Genomic DNA, 22,352 nt, shown 5'->3' on the forward strand with positions numbered 1-22,352 from the left:
ACATATTTCTTGTGTTTGCAGAGTCCTTGTTTCTGATGACCAGACTCACGTTCCTCTTTGTACCGGCATTGGCTGGTTGTGTGTCAAGCACAGAAAGCACTTATTCTGTTACATATGACATTTTTCTTTTGAATACATACTTTACCACTACAGATATTTATGACTAGTTTCATTTGTGAAATATTAGATTAGATTAGATAAACTTTATTAATGCCATGGGGAAATGCCTATAGCACCAGAAACATACCAAACAAGAATACTGACTCACAGGACATATAATACAGCAAATCAATCAATCAATAAATAAATAAACCTAACGTGTACATTGGGTGGAAGCACTGCCTGATAGTACTGGACAGAAGAGACCCTCAGTGGCGCTTCATAGCACTCCATGTTGGAATGAGCCTGTGGCTCATAAAGTATAAAACAGCGCATCAAACTATTGTTTCAAAGTCCATCCCCGTATCAGTAGTTTACAAAGATGAAAAGCTCAGAATGCAAACACTCTACGTGGATTTACAGAAAACTACCCAAGAGTCACATACATACGCTTACATATTGTGTTAAATAATATAAAAATGCATTGACTTTGCTTACTAAGTAATCAAAGTAAAAATAAAGATTTTGTTAGGTGTCACCACAGGAGAAGAAGGCAAACCTTATTATCAGCAGCAGCCATGGAGGCCATGCAAAGTGACTCTTCTGGGCATCCTTCAATATCAAAGGCTATGACTAAAGATTTCTGGATCATCTAACTATATTACAGGTGTTTAGTAAATACAATATTTGGAGTAGCACATTAGCATGGAGTTTAATAGAAGATTTTTTTTTAAACCACAAAGTCATGACGTTGGAACACAGAATGCTTCACTATTGATGCAGAGATTGCAGGAGCTCATACCATGGGAGACAATGAGACAACAGTGAGGCACAGCTCTTAGAATAACTTACGATCATTTGGGCAGCTTGGCAATGAACAATAAAAATACTGATCATGCATTTATAATAACATCAAAATTTGTCCAGCCATGTATATGTCAAACACATTTAATCCAATTTTGTTGTCATGGGTGTCCAGAGCCTATCCCAGCAACATCAGATTCAAGGCAGGAAACAACCATGGACAGGATAATGACATCAAAGTATGAAAGGAATTTATGCAATTTTTAAAGAGGTGGCAATGACAAGATGAAAAAATGATAGCACATTTAGGAAGATAATTGTATGGCAATTTATAAAATATGAAACCATACATGGGACAGCATGGTGGCGCAGTGGGTAGTGCTGCTGCCTTGCAGTTAGGAGACCCGGGTTCGCTTCTTGGGTCCTCCCTGCATCGAGTTTGCATGTTCTCCCCATGTCTGCGTGGGTTTCCTCCGGGTGCTCCGGTTTCCTCCCACAGTCCAAAGACATGCAGGTTGGGTGCATTGGTGATTCTAAATTGTCCCTAGTGTGTGTGTGTGTGTGTATCCTGTGATAGGCTGATGCCCTGCCCAGGGTTTGTTTCCTACCTTGTGCCCTGTGTTGGCTGGGATTGGCTCCAGCAGACTCCCATGACCCTGTAGTTAGGATATAGCGGGTTGGATGATGGATGGATGAATGAAACCATACATCTGTATTTACATAGATAGATCGATCGCTGGTAAGGAGCAACAAAGAAGATAACTTTCACGTAGCCAAATCTTTGAAGAACACAGTGCAATCCAATAAACAAGTGCAAGACCCACAAATCTGTATGCAATATACATTGTACCTAATGTACATTTAACAAACTGCCTACTTAAAGAAGTATTGTCCTTATGCAATTATGTCCATCATAAATAAAGGAGGCATTATGTATGATGGCTGCAGCCTAGAAAGAACCAGACCAGAGCTTTTCCATACACCCTGATGGAATCCAATGGTAGCTAATCATACTCCAGGAAAAATGCATTATGTAGAATATTGATGGTATTAGTTATCATGGCCTTCAGTTTTGCCATTATCCTTTTTTCTGTCGATGTTGCCAATGGTTCCAATACAGGTCCTGTGGTTCAAGTTAATGATGCTTATAGTTTGTTAACTGGCTCTGCTTTTGGTTGATTCTCATGTAAATCTTCAATGATTTACTCAGCAAGGTCAGGTTATGTCATTATTGACATCTAAGGAGAGCACATCTAGGTCACCATATTGTAGGAAAAGCACTGATGCTTTGGAATGGGTTATGGGTCTAAACAGTCAGAAGATCATTTAGTCTGCTTATTCCTTTCAGCTTATTTTTGAGGCTCTTTAACCATCTTTTATAAGGTCATGTGATGACCTCCTCAGCATCAGCAAAGGCATTTTCAGTCATTGTATAGAGGACAAATGCTCTTGCTAGACATGTGCTTCTTATAACTCTATAGATGTAATCTCCAAACACTCTTTGGCCACAGCTTTGAGATACATTCAAGTTTCTAGCAATATGTTAAGTCACTGGCTGTATTTGTGGAGCAATTATCTACTATTGATATACAGTAGTTTCTTGTAAGTGCCTGCTCTTCACTCCATTGTGTTTCCCTGCCCCAAGGCACAATTCAATTACTTGCTATGTACACTTAGAATTGCTTTTTTTCTTTTTTTTTTTCTTTTTTTAATTTAACTCATTGGACAAGGCAGTAGTTTAAGAGCACTCATTTCTGAGGTCTCACGCTTCTGGAATTTTAACATGGTAAGTGGGCAAATGCTATATAGAAACTATTTCATACACACATGCACTGCATATACTCTATATATATATATATATATATATATATATATATACATATATATATATATACATATATACATATACATATATATATACATATATATATATACATATATATACATATATATATTGTGGCCCGCGGCCCGGGCAGGAGCCCGGCCGGGACGCCCAGGAGGACGTGAGGAGGGCTTGTGCCTCCTCCAGACCGCGAGGGGGCGTCCGTCCTGGTTCTGTTGGGGCCACGGGTTGAGGGCATGGAAGCCCTTCCTGTAGGGGCCCGTGGTCACCGCCAGGCGGCGCCCGATGCCGGTTTATCCCGCGAGGTTGCCGGTTGGGGCCGGAGCCCGGCCGGGACGCCTTGGAGGACCGGAGGAGGGCGAGTGCCTCCTCCAGACGGAGTGGGGCGTCCGTCCTGGTTAGGCAGGGGCCTCGGTACAGGGCTTTGAAGCCCAGCCCTGTAGGGACCCGTGGCCACCGCCAGGCGGCGCCCCGGTGCCTAATTATCCCGGGAGCCCGGCACTTCCGCCACACCAGGAAGTGCCGGGGGGAAGACTTTGTGTGGCGCCCGGAGAGCTGCCAGGAAGGCAGCCGACACTTCCGCCACGCTGGGGCGTGGCCAAGGTACAGATGGCGGAAGCACCTGGGGCTCATCCGGGAGCCTTATTTAAGGGGCCGCCTCCCTCCAGTCATTGGTGGAAGTCGGGAGGCAGAAGGACTGAGCTGGAGAGCGAGGACGGGAGGCGGCCAGGACAAAGGCACAGAGACTGTGGGCCCTGGACTTTGGGGGATTCAGTGCCAAGGGCGCTGGGGTTGTGAGTGCACGAGACTTTTGTAACTTGTAAATAGTGTGTAAATAAACAGTGTGTTGGGCAAAAATATGATGTCCGTCTGTCTGTGCCGGGGCCAGCGTTCACAATATATACATATATATATACACACATACACATATATGCATACTATATATACTGCTCAAAAGAATTAAAGGAACACTTTTTAATCAGAGTATAGCATAAAGTCAATGAAACTTATGGGATATTAATCTGGTCAGTTAAGTAGCAGAGGGGGTTGTTAATCAGTTTCAGCTGCTGTGGTGTTAATGAAATTAACAACAGATGCACTAGAGGGGCAACAATGAGATGACCCCCAAAACAGGAATGGTTTAACAGGTGGAGGCCACTGACATTTTTCCCTCCTCATCTTTTCTGACTGTTTCTTCACTAGTTTTGCATTTGGCTACAGTCAGTGTCACTACTGGTAGCATGAGGCGATACGTGGACCCTACAGAGGTTGCACAGGTAGTCCAACTTCTCCAGGATGGCACATCAATACGTGTCATTGCCAGAAGGTTTGCTGTGTCTCCCTGCACAGTCTCAAGGGCATGGAGGAGATTCTAGGAGACAAGCAGTTACTCTAGGAGAGCTGGAGAGGGCCATAGAAGGTCCATAACCCATCAGCAGGACCAGTATCTGCTCCTTTGGGCAAGGAGGAACAGGATGAGCACTGCCAGAGCCCTACAAAATGACCTCCAGCAGGCCACTTGTGTGAATGTCTCTGACCAAACAACCAGAACGACTTCATGAGGGTGACCCAAGGGCCCCATGTCCTCTAATGGGCCCTCAGCTCACTGCCCAGCAGCATGCAGCTCGATTGGCATTACAGATGAGAGCAGGTTCACCCTGAGCACGTGACAGAAGTGAAAGGGTCTGGAGAAGCCATGGAGAACATTATGCTGCCTGTAACATCATTCAGCATGAGCAGTTTGGTGGTAGGTTAATGATTGTCTGGGGAGGCATATCCATGGAGGGTCACACAGGCCGCTACAGGCTTGACAAAGGCACCTTGGCTGCCATTAGGTATCAGGATGAAATCCTTGGACCCATTGTCAGACCCTATGCTGGTACAGGGGCTCCTGGTGCACGACAATTCCTGGCCTCATGTGGTGAGAGTATGCAGGCAGTTCCTGGAGGATGAAGGAATTGATACCATTGACTGGCCACCACACTTTCCTGACCTAAATCCAATAGAACACCTCTGGGACATTATGTTTTGGTCCATCCAATGCCACCAGGTTGCACCTCAGACTGTCCAGGAGCTCAGTGATGCCCTGGTCCAGATCTGGGAGGAGATCCCCCACAACACCATCTGTCATCTCATTAGAAGCATGCACCGATGTTGTCAGGCATGTATACAAGAACACAGGGGCCATACAAAGTGCTGCGTACAATTTTGAGTTGCTGCAATTACATTTTGGCAAAATGGACTAGCCTGCCACATCATTTTTTCACTCTGATTTTTGGGGCGTCTTTGAATTCAGGGCTCTGTAGGTTGATCATTTTCATTTCCATCAAATGATGTGGCATCCGTTCGTTCCTAACACATTACCCAGTCTATATCAGTATAGATATCCAGGAGGATTTCTTTTTCCCATTGAGATCTGATGTGTTTTCAAAGTGTTCCTTTAATTTTTTTGAGCAGTATATATATCCATCCATCCATTTTCTAACCCGCTGAATCTGAATACAGGGTCACGGGGGTCTGCCGGAGCCAATCCCAGCCAACACAGGGCACAAGGCAGGAACCAATCCTGGGCAGGGTGCCAACCCACCGCAGGACACACACAAACACACCCACACACCAAGCACACATTAGGGCCAATTTAGAATCGCCAATCCACCTAACCGGCATGTCTTTGGATTGTGGGAGGAAACCGGAGCGCCCGGAGGAAACCCACGCAGACACGGGGAGAACATGCAAACTCCACGCAGGGAGGACCCGGGAAGCGAACCCAGGTCTCCTAACTGCGAGGCAGCAGCGCTACCACTGCACCACCGTGCCGCCCCAGTATGTATATATATATATATATATATATATATATATATATATATATATATATATATATATATATATATATATATATATATATATATATATATATATATATATATATATATATATATATATATATATATATATATATATATATATATATATACATATATGGATTTTCAGTTCCCCAAATATGGCAGAAATAAAACTTCTAAAGACAAAAAAAACTAGATACATCAAGCTTTCTAATTATTTTTACTAAATTCTTTCTATCGTATATACTAACAAAGTTACAACTATTTTAAATTGCACATAGTCTTTATGGACACCCTGTATATACAGTACATATTTTACATTACATATACACACTGTATATTTTATATATATATATATATATGTGTGTGTGTGTGTATTTACTGTATACTATATGTAATGACAATAATAATATTCATTTATTTAATCCATTTAATGCGGTCAAATCTGATATGTCACACTTCTATCTATCTATAATAATAACACATATTTTAATATAGCACCTTTAAGTGGCATACAGTATGTACAAACATCAGAATTAGACTTTGCACAAACACATAAACTTTATATTTACTTATTGCAAAGTTTGTCAAGTCAAGTCAGGTCCAAGATTATAACGTCTCATGTGCCCTTCTGGATAGAATGCCACTTGTAAGATGTTCTGGCACGGATACCAGGTTTATAAATTATTGGAAGAATTACCAAAAATAACTACAGGACAACATAATAAGGAAAAGACAGAGGGGCAGCTAAAGATATCAGGGTACAAGTCCCCCAGCTAGTACATGCTAGTAGGAAGATGTACTGTAGCTGCACAAGTGGCTCAGGCCATTAGTAGTAAATAGGCTGGTGGGGTGACATGGAGGTGGAGTTTTATCAGGCTAGGTCTGGCTCAGAAGTGCTTTAGAAGAGATTGAACATGACACCAGAAACTCCTGGGATAAGATCTTTAAAAAAGTCACTGGCCAGTGAACTTGGAGTCTGGAGAAAAGTGATGGCAGGGGCTCACCAGGCAAAGAGGAAGCGAGTCTGGAGTGGTTGGATGAAAAAAGTGGTGAAGGTAGGAAGTAGTGCTTTATTATATCTGAAATTTTTGAAGTGCTTTAACCACCTCATTGGCTTGACAGGATCCTCTAGCTATAATGTATAGGCCCAGTACGTTTAATTATATTAGTTGTTGTAAACACCTTCTTTGATATTTTACTCTTTGTGAATCTGAATTTGGGTTCATAAAACTGCGCCTTTCATTATTCTGGGCACTTGTCTCATTCTAGGTTTAGGGATTGGCTTGAGAACACACCCTTCTGGTAGCATATCTATATCTATAAAATATAATGATACTTAATTCATTTATTTATACAGTACATTTCACGCAGTGAATGCAACTCAAAGTCTTCTCTGTACAATATGCTTTATCTGCACCTACATCTATAATACTTGTACAGTGCATTTCGTGTAGTGAGTGCACCTCAAGGTCCTTTTCAAAAATGTATAATCTAATTTACTTCAGAGTATACTGTAACCCTCTCTATGTGTATTCCTTGCTATGTCTACTCTTGTCTGTATTTCCACATGTGTATCTCTGCCTCTGTTTCTCGGCTGTTTACGTTTTTTTTACATTTGTTCCTTTATCTACAGTATCTGTAACTGTTGCATAGACACGTCTATTTATTTTGTGTCAGCCAATGTGTCATTGATACCTGTCTATTGCAGTCTGTTCTTCACCTATCTCTTCTTTATCTGTTCTTTACACATGTCTACTTATTTTATATCGATCAGAATCTGAATCTCTATTTGTCCTCTATTTAAATTATATGTAGACCTGCATTTACCATGCAAGTCTGTTCTCCAGTATATTTATGTCGACCTGTATCTCTCTCAGTTGATTCATTGCACGTATACCTATATTTGTCCCTGTCACTGTTGCTCTATCCTGCATGTTTATTCCCAATCCAGTCGCTTTATATTTACAGTATGTCCATATGTTTATCTAGAACTGCTTCTACCTATTGCACTCGACACTTTATCTGTATCCTTCTACCTCAGTTCTTTTTGTGTCTATCTGTACTTACATGTCCATCTTTTTCTATCCATCTGTTTTCTGACCTGCTTAATCCAGTTTAGGGCAGTATAAGACAGAATCTACTCTAGCAGCAGTTACAGGCACAAGGCAGGAGCCAACCTGTTGCAGCTGTTTCAAGTTCAAAGTCGCCGGTCGACTTAAGCCACACATCTTTACAGTGTGTCCGTCGGTCTATCGCTGATGCTACCTGCAGCATGTCTGTATCTTTATCTATCGATCCTGTGCAGGCACAGAAGTTAAGTTTACACACATATACTGTACGCATGTCCCATAGCAGACTTTTTTCTTTACAACAGTAATCTAAAAGTCTGCTTGCTTTGCCTTGAGTGAATTTGTGAGTGGGGCTGGAAGAACAGGAATCTCCTAAGCAAGCCTGCTCTGCATTTTAAAGTGACGCATCCGCACAGGAGACATTCAGTCTACTTTGAAATTTTGCTCTGCATCCTTCCTGAAGAACATGTTTTGTATATATTACTTTATAAATATTGCCTCTAGGTAAAAAAATAATGTTTTTATTATTGCTCAATTTTGAGCACCACTTTCCATAAATCACTGTCTGGTGGGAATTTTGGAAAAGGCCAATTTTGTTCTTCTGAATGCTGATGATTTGGATATTGTAATATGCTAACTTTCTGGACTTTGACATGATGAGCTTTCTCTTGACTTTATTTGCCACAAACCACATCACTACTTGTTTGCCACACAAGTCATCTCCACCTTGTGGTCAGCGGCTGGTTTTATATTTAAGTTTGCCACCTTTTGCCCAGAGAGTTAGCTTTCTGTTTCACAGTTCTGGCAGCTGAGGGACTCTGGCGCAAATTGGCATGAGTGTGTTCAACTCTGGGACCTTTTATGGTCTGAGCTTAGTGCTGTTGGTCCACGCCAGTGTCCCTTTGGATTGTTTTATTGGATAAAGTGGATTTAGAAAATAAACAGAAGGATGAATGGATTGCAGGGTGCCCCCTGCTGCTTAGAGTATTTCTACCTAAAATCGTCACCCTCATCAGGTTTACCTTGGTTGGCAAATCACATTTTGCTCTTTTGCTACAGATAGCAAATAAATGGAAGGTACAGCCAAAGCTTTGAAGAAAATGTTCATAAAAGAAACCAAAAAAATTCCTACCTGGTTTTTGTGAGCTGTGCAGGCAAGGCTTATCACTCCTTTTCATCTGAAAACGCAGAGTCATCAGGAAATATACCCCTCAGTGTAAACTTGAATGTTTTTACTGTCAAATTTTCGCTAACTTTCTTTTTCCTTTCTTGTTTAAAAATCCAGGTCTCACGTTGAATTTTTCATGTCACTCTTAAAAGTAAATGTGGCATTAATCTTTCAACTTCAAGGGAAGTAAAAAATCCTTTTCATTTCTTCTTGGAAGTTACTCGTGAATGAGGCTGATTCCTGGTGACACAGTAAGCCCTCCTCTGTTACTTCAGCAGTCAGGTTTGATAGAAAAAGTCCTTTGCTTCTTCCCAACTAAGAGAATCTAAGAAGACAAAGAAAGAAAAAAGAAAATCAAGTCCAATGGTGTGTACAAAATGGAATTCACTGGCTATAAGATGCTAATAAACCGCACGCCAGACTCAAGACTGAACAGGCATGAGACGAAGAAAATGAGAAGCATGGTGTGATGGGGGGCTGGAGACGAGCGGATGAAAAAGTGGTTGCTACGAGCAACAGCATCGTACTGTAAATGCGACACACGTTTGCCTCGCAGATTGACTCCCTGCTTTTCGTTTTTTTGAGTTTCACCCACACTGTCTCTCTTTCACTGTTTTCACCAACTTATAGCATGTTTAACAAAAAAAAAATCATTTAGGTCAAGCAAGGCTTATGAGGCTTCCTGCTGCAAAATACTGTAAGAGATTTACAAAATGCACACTGCTGACCGGTAATAATGTTTAAGATGACTTCAGTTTAGGGTAACGAATCTGTCATTTAGCTTTACTATCCAGGTGACAGTACCAGTATTGCTTATACATTGCCCCTGCCAACGATTTGTTTCACATGCCACTAAGAATCGATACATCTTTTGATTTAGTTTAAACGTAAAAAAAAGTCTTTTAGAGTACTATACAAAATAAAGATTGGATCAAAAAAATGAAAATCTGCAATATTATCTAACCGCTTGACAAAGAATATATCGATTCATTGCCTATCTCAGAAGGGTATATTAGATCTACAAGTTTCAATAGTATAATCTCTAACATAATGTGAAATTGCCAATACTATAATCTGCCCCATCCAAGAATATTGTAGTCAAAAAAAATCTAGAAAATAATGAATTAGTTTAGCTAAAGAAATAAAGCAAACAGTTAGCAAATATGTTCAAATATGTTGTGATCAGGGTGGCACGGTGGCACAGTGGTAGCGCTGCTGCCTCGCAGTTAGGAGACCCGGGTTCGCTTCCCGGGTCCTCCCTGCGTGGAGTTTGCATGTTCTCCCGTGTCTGCGTGGGTTTCCTCCGGGCGCTCGGTTTCCTCCCACAATCCAAAGACATGCAGGTTAGGTGGATTGGCGGTTCTAAATTGGCCCTAGTGTGTGCTGGGTGTGTGGGTGCGTTTGTGTGTGTCCTGTGGTGGGTTGGCACCCTGCCCAGGATTGGTTCCTGCCTTGTGCCCTGTGTTGGCTGGGATTGGCTCCAGCAGACCCCCATGACCCTGTATTCGGATTCAGCGGGTTAGAAAATGGATGGATGGATGTTGTGATCACATATTCTTTACCTAAGAGAAGGGTTACAAGATTGGGCCTGTAACCAGTGGTGAAAATAAGAAATAAGCAATAGTCAAAATGGGGTGGTATGTGAGCCCACTTTATATACACACACACACATACATACGTTCTGCTTTTATGCCACACTCACATAATAAATAGTTAATACGGCGTAGTCAGCAAGACACCTATAAAGTCAGCTTGCACACTAACATATTTACCATGTTGCTTCCCTTTTAAGGTGACCTCAAATTGAAGATGTGCTCCACTTTAAAAAAATGATTTTCGGGAAACTAAATCAGCAATATAAACAAAAATTACAAGTCAATATATTTTGAAACAATTTGTTAAGGACTAAAAATGTTAATTTAGTTAAAAAAGTACTGTAATACCAGTGATTAAAAGGAACAAAAAATAGATAGAAATACAACTGAACACCATGCAGTTTCGTTCAGTTTTCTTTGCTTATTCCAAAAGGAATGATTCATGAGATTTAGCCTCAAATTGAAAGTGGGTGCAATTTCATTATTTGTTTCAATGTTTTCCCAGAGAACATTGTGTTGAGATCCTTCTTCTATATTTGATGAGTAATGTTTTAAAAACAATTTTTTTAATTAGAATATTATTCCTTTTGTGTAATCATTTTCTATTGACAAGCCTACTTGTGAGAAATATATTTCCTTTCAAACAAATGTCTCGTATTTGTTTAGCTTTAGAAGGTTAAATTCAGAGCATTTGGGGAATTTCGGTTTTCTCATATTGTTTGTGTTTGGGTTTATATTCAATAGTTCTTCCTGCGGAAAGGATGACTTTAAGACTTTTGAGGTGTAATGATGAAATACCTCAAATTTAAAGCACAGTTTGGAAACATATGAATCTTATATTCAAAGCAATGTGGTAGTACTGTATATAGATACTGTCACAGATGGGCACCTTGGGGACAGCTTACAGGCTCTGGTGGTGGTAATTGCCTGCTGATCCACAAGGTGGTGCTGTTTACTAATGCCTTGTCTTTTCCTCGCTCTACAGACCAAATGATTGACAGCTCTACCAAATCTGACCTCACTTCTGGTGTCTGTCCCCATAAACCCTCCTCATCCTGCTTGGCCTGTACTTAACTGGAAGTGTTGTTGTCTTGGAGATGTTTTCTTCCCTTTCTCAATGCATCTATACATTGAGTTTATTTTCAATTATTAGGTGTTTGTCTTCGGGTGCCCCAAGTCTTTTTGATTGTTTGTGTTTTTCACTATAATATATTGTATATTGTTTGTATATATATTTTTTTTCATACAAATAGTACCTTCAGAAAGTATTCAGACCCCTTCATTTTCTTCACATTTTGTTATGTTGTAGCCTTATGCTAAAATTGTTTACATCAGTTTTTCTCTTTATCAAACAGCACTCAATACCCCAAAGCAAGAATGGCATTTTAGAATTTTTTTCCAATTTTATTAACTATAAAAAGTGAAATATCAAATTGACACAAAAATTCAGACCCTTTGCTAAGGCAGTAGAAATTTGGCTCAGGTGCCTCCCATTCTATTGATCGTCATTGGGATGTTTCTACACCTTGTTTGAAGTCCACCTGCGTTCAATCTAATCGATTGGACATGATTAAGAAAAGCACACACATGTCTGTTGAAGTTCCCACATAGGTTTCTGAGTTTAAAACTAAGTAATGAAGTCAAAGAAATACCCTGTGGACTTTAGAGAATAGATTGTGTTGAAACATGGATCTGTGGAAGGTAGTAAAAACTGTTTACTGTATTGAAAGCTCCCAAGAGCACACCGACCTCCACAACTCTGAAACTGAAGAAGTGGAAAACAGTTACAATTCTTCCTAAAGCTGGTCACCTAAACAAAATGAGAAATGGGAGGAGGAGAACCTTGGTAATAGATTTGACCAAGGACCCAATGGTCCCTCTAGCTGAGCTCCAGACACCCTGTGTGGAAATGGAAGAAACTTCCAGCAGGACATCTTATAGAAAGCCTACATAGCACTAAAATCGGGTTTGCTCTCTTGACTGACGTCACTATATTATAGGGACTGGATGATGATAAAGCAATATCCCTTCAGGCATTACTGTTGGCGACTATGTTCGGCAAGACCCCCCACCACCGGTAAGAATTTCAACTGACTAGGACAGGCGTCATGTTTCTAGGACGACCGAAGCAGGAAAGGGGATGTTTTAAGGGGAACAGCTGACCAAGAGAAAAAGAAAAAGAGAAGCAGAAATCCAGGAGCTCGGCTATCTAAGCCTAAGAAGACAGCGAGATCGAACTTCACCCAAGTTCGTCTGTTATTTGTGGGTGGCCACCCAGAATATAAGAAACAGAGTGGCGAATCCCCAAGAGGTGGCAAGAGTTTCGTTATATGGCCCAGTGGTTCTCTGGTTGCTCCTGTTGGTGTGTCGGACTCACTCTTAAATTCTTCAGGATAGTGAAAAAGCAGCCATATCCACCTGCTGTCTTTTTTTCCCCCACATCATATAATGAGAACTGTTGAATGGACAAGTTGACAGATGAGATTAGACAGGAGTTCCTGTTTACTGATGACATTGTGATCTGTAGCGAGAGTAGAGAAGCAGGTTGAGGAGACCCTGGAGATGTGGAATGAAGGTCCGTAGGAGTAAGACAGAATACATGTGTGTGAATGAGAGGGAGGTCAGTGGAATGGTGAGGATGCAGGGAGTAAAGTTGGCGAAGGTGGATGAGTTAAAATACTTGGGATCAACAGTACAGAGTAATGGGGATTGTGGAAGAGGAGGTGAAAAAGAGAATGAAGGCAGGATGGAATGGGTGCAGAAGTGTCAGGAGTGATTTGTGACAGACGAATATCAGAAAAGTGAAAGGGAAGGACTACAAGACAATAGTGAGACCAGCTATGTTATATGGATTGAAGACAGTGGCACTGACCAGAAAGCATGAGACACTGCTGGAGATGGCAGAGTTAAAGATTTGCACTGGCTGTGACGAGGATGGACAGGATCAGAAAAGAGTATATTAGAGGGTCAGCTCAGGTGGGCCGTTTTGGAGATAAAGTCAGAGGCGAGATTGTGTTGGTTTGGACTTGTGCAGAGGAGAGATTCTGGGGATATTGGAAGAAGGACGTTAAGGATAGAGCAAGAGGAAAAGAGGAAGGCCTAAGAGAAGGTTTATGGATGTGGTGAGAGAGGACATGCAGGTGATGGGTGTAAAAGAACAAGATGCAGAAGACAGGACGATATGGAAAAAGATGATCCGCGATGGCAACCCCTAACGGAAGCAGCCAAAAGAAGAAGATACAATGAGAACTGTAAGACCGGACTCATCATCGTTTCACACGAACTATGTTTAATCATTCTCTTTTTGATTTTCTGTTCTTTTTGTGTGTGTATCATACCGAGGCTTAAGTGTTTGGCCACCGTGGGTGGGGAGATTAGGGAGAATATCTGGGGAAAAAGGGATCACAAACGAGCTCCCAGTCACGTTTCACGTACATGCATAAACACTGGATTCTGGATTGCAATACACTTTCATATTTAATCAATTTAACTATCTTCTGGCTTCTTTTCAAGTACTGGGGGAAGAGGGGTCGAGGACTGAATATTTTTAATGCCGATATATCTCTCGAGCATCCTCCACTTCCCTTTCGGGTGGTGATAAGGCGATTGTTACAAGCTCTCACTGCAGCATTTCATCGATCTGGACAGAAGCCTATCCTCAATAAGAGACGCATGGAGTTTGTATAAAAGCATCCAAACGACTTTCAGAATATGATAAGATAGACTCTATAGTCTGATGAAACCAGGATTGAACCGTTTGGTCTCAATGATAAGCATCATATTTAGGGGACACCAGGCACTGCTCATCACCTGTGCAATAACATTCCAAAAGTGAAACATTATGGTGGGATTGTTTTTCAGTGGCAGGGACTAATAGATTAGTTAGGGTCTAAGGATAGGTGAACAGGGTAAAGTACAGAGATATCCTTAATGAAAACCTGCTCCAGAGCACTGTGGACACCAGACTGGGCTGAAGGTTTACCTTCCAACAGGACAATTACCCTAAGACAATACAAAAGAGGCTTAGGGACAACTCTGCGAATATCCTTCGATGGCCCAGCCAAAGTTCGGACTTGATTCCAATCCAACATCACTGGACAGACGTGAAAAAACGTGTCCAGTGACAGTCTCCATGTTACCAGAGAGAGCTTTAGATGATCTGCACAGAAAAATGGCAGAGAATTCCCAAATACTTGTGTGAGAAGCTTGTCACTTTATACCTTAGAAAACTCCAGGATGTAATCGTTGCCAAAGGGGCAGCTACGTACTGAGCAAAGGAAAAGAATACTTATGTCAATGAGACAGCTGTTAATTATTTTGCAAGCATTTCTAAAATCCTGTTTTTTGTTTGTCTTTCTAAGGTATTTCATGCTGGTGGAGAGAGTGTGAAAATTAATTTAGATAAGTTTTGCATAAGACTGAAACATTACAGAAAGTGAAAATAGTGAAGAGGTCTGAATATTTCCTAAAGGCATTGTACATATTTACTACTGTTTATCCGAAAACGCTAAGATGTGTTAATTCAGCACTGAGTTTGCCTATTTACACTCAATCAGAGTTCAAGATACTAGGATATTTGAAATCCATATTGCCCGAAACTGGGCAGCAAAGTGACAACATTTAAATTGCAATACTATTCAGTTAAGTAACAAAATATAAATATGCTACGACAGGACTGTTTTGACATCTGTGCTCCATCTATTGGTGTTTGTGAAAATTGCAGTATGTGTAACAATATGTTTACAACTTGACTGCACTTGGATTTGCAGCTACTCATTGTAACTATATATATGATACTCTGCTGCTAATTGTTTCCATGAGATCAATGGATCACAGTCTCATGAGGTCGAAAAAGACAGCATCGCCTACAAAGAATAGAGATACAATCCTTTAGTGCCCACACTGAGCACTGTCCAAACTTTGATTTCACCTTCATGTCTAGTCCATGACAAATAACAAAGAGATGTTGGCTTAGCTCAATGTACACAATGAAAGGACACAAAATCAATTATGTGAATGCAATATTCAAAGACCAGATGACACCCAGTCGCCTGAGATACTTATGCTCTGTAGGGTTATTGGGGGCTGAAGGTCATGCTGGATGAATTGGTTTAGCAAACCTTGGATGGGACTGTAGGCCATTGCACAGTACATTCACTTATTATACAACATTTTAGAGTCTTAGTTCACTAATATTAGCAGGACTTTGGAATGTTGCAGGAAATGTTGGGGAAAACCTATGTGAAGAAAGGAACAACAGGTAACTAGAAGATGCCAGAAATGGAAGATGAGTGAACATAAATATCCCTTAATCAAAAAATCCATCTATCTATCTTATCCTGCCTACTATACTAAAATCCATCTATCTAATCCTGTCTACTATACTAAAATCCATCTATCTAATCCTGTCTACTATACTAAAATCCATCTATCTATCTAATCCTGCCTACTATGCTAGATTCTATCTATCTATCTATCTATCTATCTAATCCTGCCTACTACACTAAAATATATCTATCTATCCTAATTGAGGAGCACAGAGAGCTGTCCAAGCACCATCAGACACAAGGAAGGAACAAACCTCAGACAAATTGCAAAGATACTAAAGGACATGGTCATGCACACAAACACAAATCTTTCAGATGTAGGAGACAAACCTGCTGGGCTTTGGCTGAATGTAAAAACCCCACGCTAAGGGCAGAGCAGGACATCTGCCTAGTCTTCTGGACCTGTGTTGTAACAGCGCTGAAAACTGAGCAACTGTACTGTCCCCATATTAAGAGGTACTGCTTAAAGGCAAATTTTGAAGCACAAGGACTGTTGCTTAGCAACAAAAGATGCTTTTACTTTAAAGGACATTAGTAAATGGAAAAATGTTGCACACATTACAAACTGCTGCCATCTGGTGGCACGAGGAAACAGTGCAGTAACTGAGTTGGGAGCCATTAAAAGTGGACTTGGTATTTCACTGTCAATGGACACCATGTTTGACTCAAAGCTATGGTGCCATTCGTGCAGAGTTTGCATTTCCCCCACCCACTGTCCAGAGACGAATTGTTTGACAGCAAAGCGGTGGGACATGGGTGTATATGTCAATGTACTCTTCAGTAAATTTATGTGTCAGCCGGATTTGGTCTGAGTCCACAAGAAAACATAGACAAATAAACAGCTCTTGTAACTTGTGCTATGGACCACTTACCAAGTGCTCAAAAAGCTTCAAAGCTTCCTTAGAATAATAAGCTTGTAATTCACATTGTCTTGCATGTAAAGCAAGAGCCAATTTGATTACAGAGTCGTGTAACATTCCGTCGTCAATTTCCTCATATGCTCCCAGTAAACGTAATATGGTTTTGGAACTAATTCAGTATAAATTAATTCTTTGTGACCCATATGAATAGAACAAGAAAAAAATAAATGAAAACTTATTTACATAAAACACCGGTGACATGCATTTTATTTCAGTCTGGTTACATTGGAAAAGCAAGCCATTGAATATTAATTATAATTTTAAATCCAAAATAAATATGTAACTAAAGGCTAGAATGGAAAAATAAATGAAGTTCTATTTACCTATAATTAGCTGAATTTAGGCACTGCACACATTAAACATAAGTATGCCAAAAGTTGCGGTTGAAAAAGTCCAAATTACAGCTTTTGTATGTATGAGACATTAATTAAATTCCATTTGTGCTGCGTATTCTATAATGCTATTAGGATTTTACATATATTAATATAACATGAGAAAACAAACTACTAATATGAAATCAGCAATTTAAATGTGGTTAGGTACAATATTGAATTTCATTAGAATTTTTTTTACAGTTAATTAAAATCGGTTAACACCTGGGCTCAAATGCCACCCTGAAGACTATAGTTTGGATTGCTGTCACCAGTTCCACATTGATTTTCTCTGGTCACAAGAGACTAGGGGTTGACTTCAAGGTTCGAGTGCCAACTTGGGCATCTTCTTTTTGCACATTTTTGTGTATTTTCATTTGTTTTCTACCACTAGGTTGTGCCATATTAGCCCAGTCCATAACATCTAGATTATGCCAAATAAACAAATGTATTATTAATTAAGTAAATATATAAATAAAAGTAAAGAAAAGGGGGCCATTGGTGAAGAGCAAAATGATTTGCACAAAATGGAGTTCGCAGTGTAAGTGCCAGGCAGGATTATTTGGCATCCCGTACGGGACGCATATGAGACCCTTACACAGACAGGAGGACAAGATAAAAGAGCAGTGGGGTAAGGCTCCTAATTTTTGTATACTTTCAACCCCCATCCACTAGATGGCAGCATCCCACGACCTTGGTAACCATGTGGAATCCTGCAGAGCATGATAGGAGTTGTGGTGCCATGTGTCAGCTCTGCTGGGTTCTATGGATGCCGCCGGGTGTTGCTGCAGGGTTTTCACAACCCTTACTTTTCGGGATTTCCACATGACCCTGAACTGCTTCGTTGGGCTATACCCTGGCACCAGAAATACTTACAGGTCGGACATGAAAAGAAGCCCTCCAGCCTCCTCCAACTGAGTCAGACTCGGAAGAAAGGAAGTCAACACTCGCAAGGCGGACGTGAATGGAAAGAGAAGAGTAGGAAGGAAGGAGCATTTGTGCATATTTGTATTTGTGCAACCTGTCGAGAAACCTTGCTGAGTTATTAGCAAAATAAAACTCTTTGTTTTGAACCTGTGACTGTCTTTGTGTTGGTTTTATCCACAGTTTGAGGTTCATTTGTGCCCACTATCTGCCACAGCAATGAAACTTAACAGTTTTGCTTTGCAAAACATTTTGCAAAACACAGCATTAGCACATGTATCTCATCTGCAACTGTTTTCTCCATTTTCAAAAACATACAGTAGAATGTTAATTATGGTGCGGAACGTTGAAAGAGGTTAACGGGGTTAACGGCCAAACAGCAGTACCTATAGGTGCTTTGCTGCTGCTCATACCCATTGGCCTGGTATGTGGTGGCTGGCGATCAGTTTACAGAGCTGGGAAAACTAAATGCAGACAGTGTTACCTACCTCTGGCTCTGAATGAGTGGTGTATGGAGCCTCATGGAAGGAGCTTTGGAGCATTGTGATGGTGCTGGAGGGTGGGCTGAGGAAGGGGAGAGCGGTTTCAGCTATGGAATAACCCTTAATTAATTAATTAATAACCCAATATACCTTACTTTCCACCCACAAAAATGTGAATAACCTACACAATTTCATTTTAGTGAATTTCCATCCATCCATTCTCTTCCGCTTATCCGAGGTCGGGTCGCGGGGGTAGCAGCTTAAGCAGAGAGGCCCAGACTTTCCTCTCCCCGGCCACTTCTTCCAGCTCTTCCGGGAGAATCCCAAGGCGTTCCCAGGCCAGCCGGGAGACATAGTCCCTCCAGCGTGTCCTGGGTCTTCCCCGGGGCCTCCTCCCGGTTGGACGTGCCCGGAACACCTCACCAGGGAGGCGTCCAGGAGGCATCCTGATCAGATGCCCGAGCCACCTAATCTGACTCCTCTCGATGCGGGGGAGTAGCGGCTCTACTCTGAGCCCCTCCCGGATGACTGAGCTTCTCACCCTATCTTTAAGGGAAAGCCCAGACACCCTGCGGAGGAAACTCATTTCAGCCGCTTGTATTCGCAATCTTGTTCTTTCGGTCACTAGCTCATGACCATAGGTGAGGGTAGGAGCGTAGATCGACTGGTAAATTGAGAGCTTTGCCTTACGGCTCAGCTCCTTTTTCACCACGACAGTGAATTTCACAATTGCAAAATCATATCCAACCAGATTACTAGCAGTACTTCTATGGCAATACAGTGACATTCGATCAAATAGTTGGAAGGTGGTTCCCCGTGAATATTCACAAAAAGCTGATGGTACTCACTGGTACACTAAGAAAAGATGCCAGCGCTGTGAAAAGTAGATCATCAATCTAATAATTGATCAAAAAGCAGTGAGGGGTAGATGTTTCGTTAAAGTTAACAATTAGCTGGTGGTATTCACTGGTATGGTAAGGAAAGGAGCCTGTATGTTGAAACTGGTACTGTGTACCGGTGAGTTCTGGTCCAACTCAATCACTGCAAAACCATGTGCAAAACAAATTTCTGAAAGTGACCATACAAAGTACAGATTCCCAGGCCAAACTCTCAATGCCTCACTAGGCCTAGCCACCAAGGTCTGATTCTTTATCCTGTCTCCTGTGGGATGGCTCATCCTCTCATGATTTGTTTTATGGACTCTTATCTGTTGCCACAATTTTTAATCGTTATTTTGAATTTTGATATATTTTGTCATTGTGTGTCATTTGTTTTGCTGGATTGTAATATTTTTGACTTGTTTTTTCATGGCCATGGCCATACTATTTTCTATTATTGCTATTAAATTGTGTTGTAGTTCTGATGAGCATTTTACTAGCTCTACTGTAAATCTAATAACACCCCCAAACAGCTGCTGTATTAATTTCGACTGCTCTTCTACCTGTTTAGATTCTGTTGACCAGACTTAGATTACCCAAGGTCAGCACACACACACACTAGTCATTTCAGGGGATACACTGTAGGGTTTTTTAAATGGGATGGGAATTAAAATTGCTAAAAAATATAAGGCAGAATCAGCATCAGAATGACATACACACAGACTGGAGGTCAGTACACTGAGAAACAGACTAAGGATCTGCTTACCAAAACCCATAATGAGTCAAACAATTATTAAAATTAGTTTTCCAGGCAATTTTGAAATTGCAAAATGCAGAACTCACAGAAGACATTTTTGAGGTTTTAAAGCCTCATTCACAAGAGTTCATTGCTGTAAAGCTTGTAACCTGTACAACACTGGTGCAATGAATTTTATTTATAGTTCTCGTTCACATCATCACGGAGCAGCGCAGTACAATTTCTAAAAATGCAACATGCTGCATATTTTCTACACAAAGACACGCTAAAATGCTCCATCATACACTTATTGTTAAGTCACTGCTGCTAAACCCCTTTATTTATTCCCACTAGCAATCACCTCCTAGTTGAGAATATGCACACTTCTGGTAATATTCTTTTCTACTAGAGATCTTTATTTAAATAAGAAACAACAGGCACATGTCTGTAAAATTAATACACAAAAACACTTCCAGACAGAAACTAAAAGCCTTTCATCTTCTGTCATTTGAAATGTTATAAATAATTATTTTGCAAGAGAATTCAATTTTGCACACAATTTGTTGGTCATCACTAACCAAATTCCAATATGCACAGCACAGATAAAGTCAGAAGAACAAAACCAAATCCTAACGCTAAAGTTATCTTTCTAAGTGTTTATAAGTTTCCCTTACCACTAAAGAGAGTTGTGAAGCAAAGCACGGATGCTAAGGTACAGCTGGACCATGATGATATAATAGGTAACTTGATTTTCATGTCTTGTGGCCATAAAAAAACTGTACAAAATGACGGCGCCCAGAAAACAAACTGGTGTCCTGGCAGCTGTTATGATCTGGTTTCTTTTGTCAATTTGTTCTTCATTTTCCTTTGTTAGTTACTGGATATTTTAGATTTATTTTGGAGAGTCCAGTTCTATCATGTAACATTTTCTATTTTTATAGTAGCATTTAATTTCCTTCTTTTTGCAGTGCCATTTTGTGTTGTTTGGGATACCGCCATTTTGTGAGCATTTTCCTATGAATGGTTGATCGGAAGTGTGCAGTATGTGATGTCACTGTTACAAAGGTCATCACCGTGCACTTCCCAGTGCTCTGACATTGTGGATGCAACTCAGAACTTCTGTACTTTTTGTTGTGATTTAGTTGTCTTGACTCTCAATCTATGGCAGCTGAATTTTAATTACAATTTAGTTTTTATGTTTTGGCTTAGACTCCTCTATTATTAGGTCACCAGGTTATGCACTTTAGGTTTGTGTTATTGGCTACATTTCATCTCCTTGTCGCTTGTTCATTTAATTTGATGTATTCCTTTTTTTGGCAAGATAGTAAACAATATCAAAAATAACAAAGCAAATATCAAAATTCAGAATAATGAAAAAAATGAACAAAAGCCCAGATGACGCATAAGTAGAAAGCAATCATGATGGATCCATTTGTCTACTTAAAGTACTATGCAAAGCATTCACTTCAAACTACATTCATCTTTCACCCACCAGTGGTGCCTTTCCACAACTTTCTTGCTCCAGACTTCATTTCTGCTTTCTCATAAAATCCCCATATAAACCCTGCCCTGGGGCCAATATGGAGATCAGGTCACAGGTTCCTAAGGACACAAAGCTAAGACTTCCTCTAATGACTTCTGCCATCCTCTCACCCAAAACCTTTCTCTTGCACTTAAAGTGTGTTCTGTCAGCGCACTGGCAGATACATTTTTCAAGCATGTCCAGAAGATGTGCATAGGAGAACAAAAGGACACCAAAGCCAAAACATGAGACAAGATTCAAGATCAAGAGTACAAGCAACGGCAAGTAACACGGGAGAAGTTTTGCACAAAGCTTTTTTGAGAGATTTGGTATCCACACAATGGATAAGGACCTGGCTTTCCAGCCGTCAATTCAATCTAAGCACAGGTCACGACCTCACTGGCCACACCCCTAGAAACGTGTGGATACTGACTTAATGATGGGATTACAAAATGGTGGCAATTGAGGACCTAAAATGGTGTCCAACACATTGTAAAATAAAACACAACAGATGAATCATTACAAAATACATGCAGATAATAAAAGGAAGAGAATCCTCAGCCTCAATAACCTACAAGTACAAAAGTACTGTATACTAAATAATAGCATAAAACCCAATCATGACAGAGGGTCTGGTCCCTCAGGTTGCATTCCAGTTGTTGATTTCTTTAGGGAGATAATATTTCTCTGGACAGACGGCTGTTTGCAGGAATCGTTTGCTAAACCTCACATAATAATCTGGCCACCTCCTGCATGCCCTCTATTGGT

General features: G+C 40.7%; 1 protein-coding gene across 3 annotated transcripts in view; it reads right to left on the reverse strand.

The window, feature by feature from the left end:
- LOC120536983 (protein phosphatase 1 regulatory subunit 29-like) overlaps positions 1–22,352 on the reverse strand; it is a 573,722-nt gene that overhangs the window by 419,454 nt on the left and 131,916 nt on the right. For 2 of the 3 annotated variants that reach the window (XR_005635244.1, XM_039765570.1), the window contains exon 2: positions 8,794–9,154. The gene's annotated coding sequence lies outside the window, so the exon portion shown is untranslated. Of the gene's footprint in view, positions 1–8,793; positions 9,155–10,601; positions 10,670–22,352 lie in introns of those variants that run through there. The other variant, XM_039765572.1, reaches the window with a different exon arrangement.

The sequence above is a fragment of the Polypterus senegalus genome, chromosome 10 (assembly GCF_016835505.1).
Source record: "Polypterus senegalus isolate Bchr_013 chromosome 10, ASM1683550v1, whole genome shotgun sequence".
Lineage (NCBI taxonomy): Eukaryota > Metazoa > Chordata > Cladistia > Polypteriformes > Polypteridae > Polypterus > Polypterus senegalus.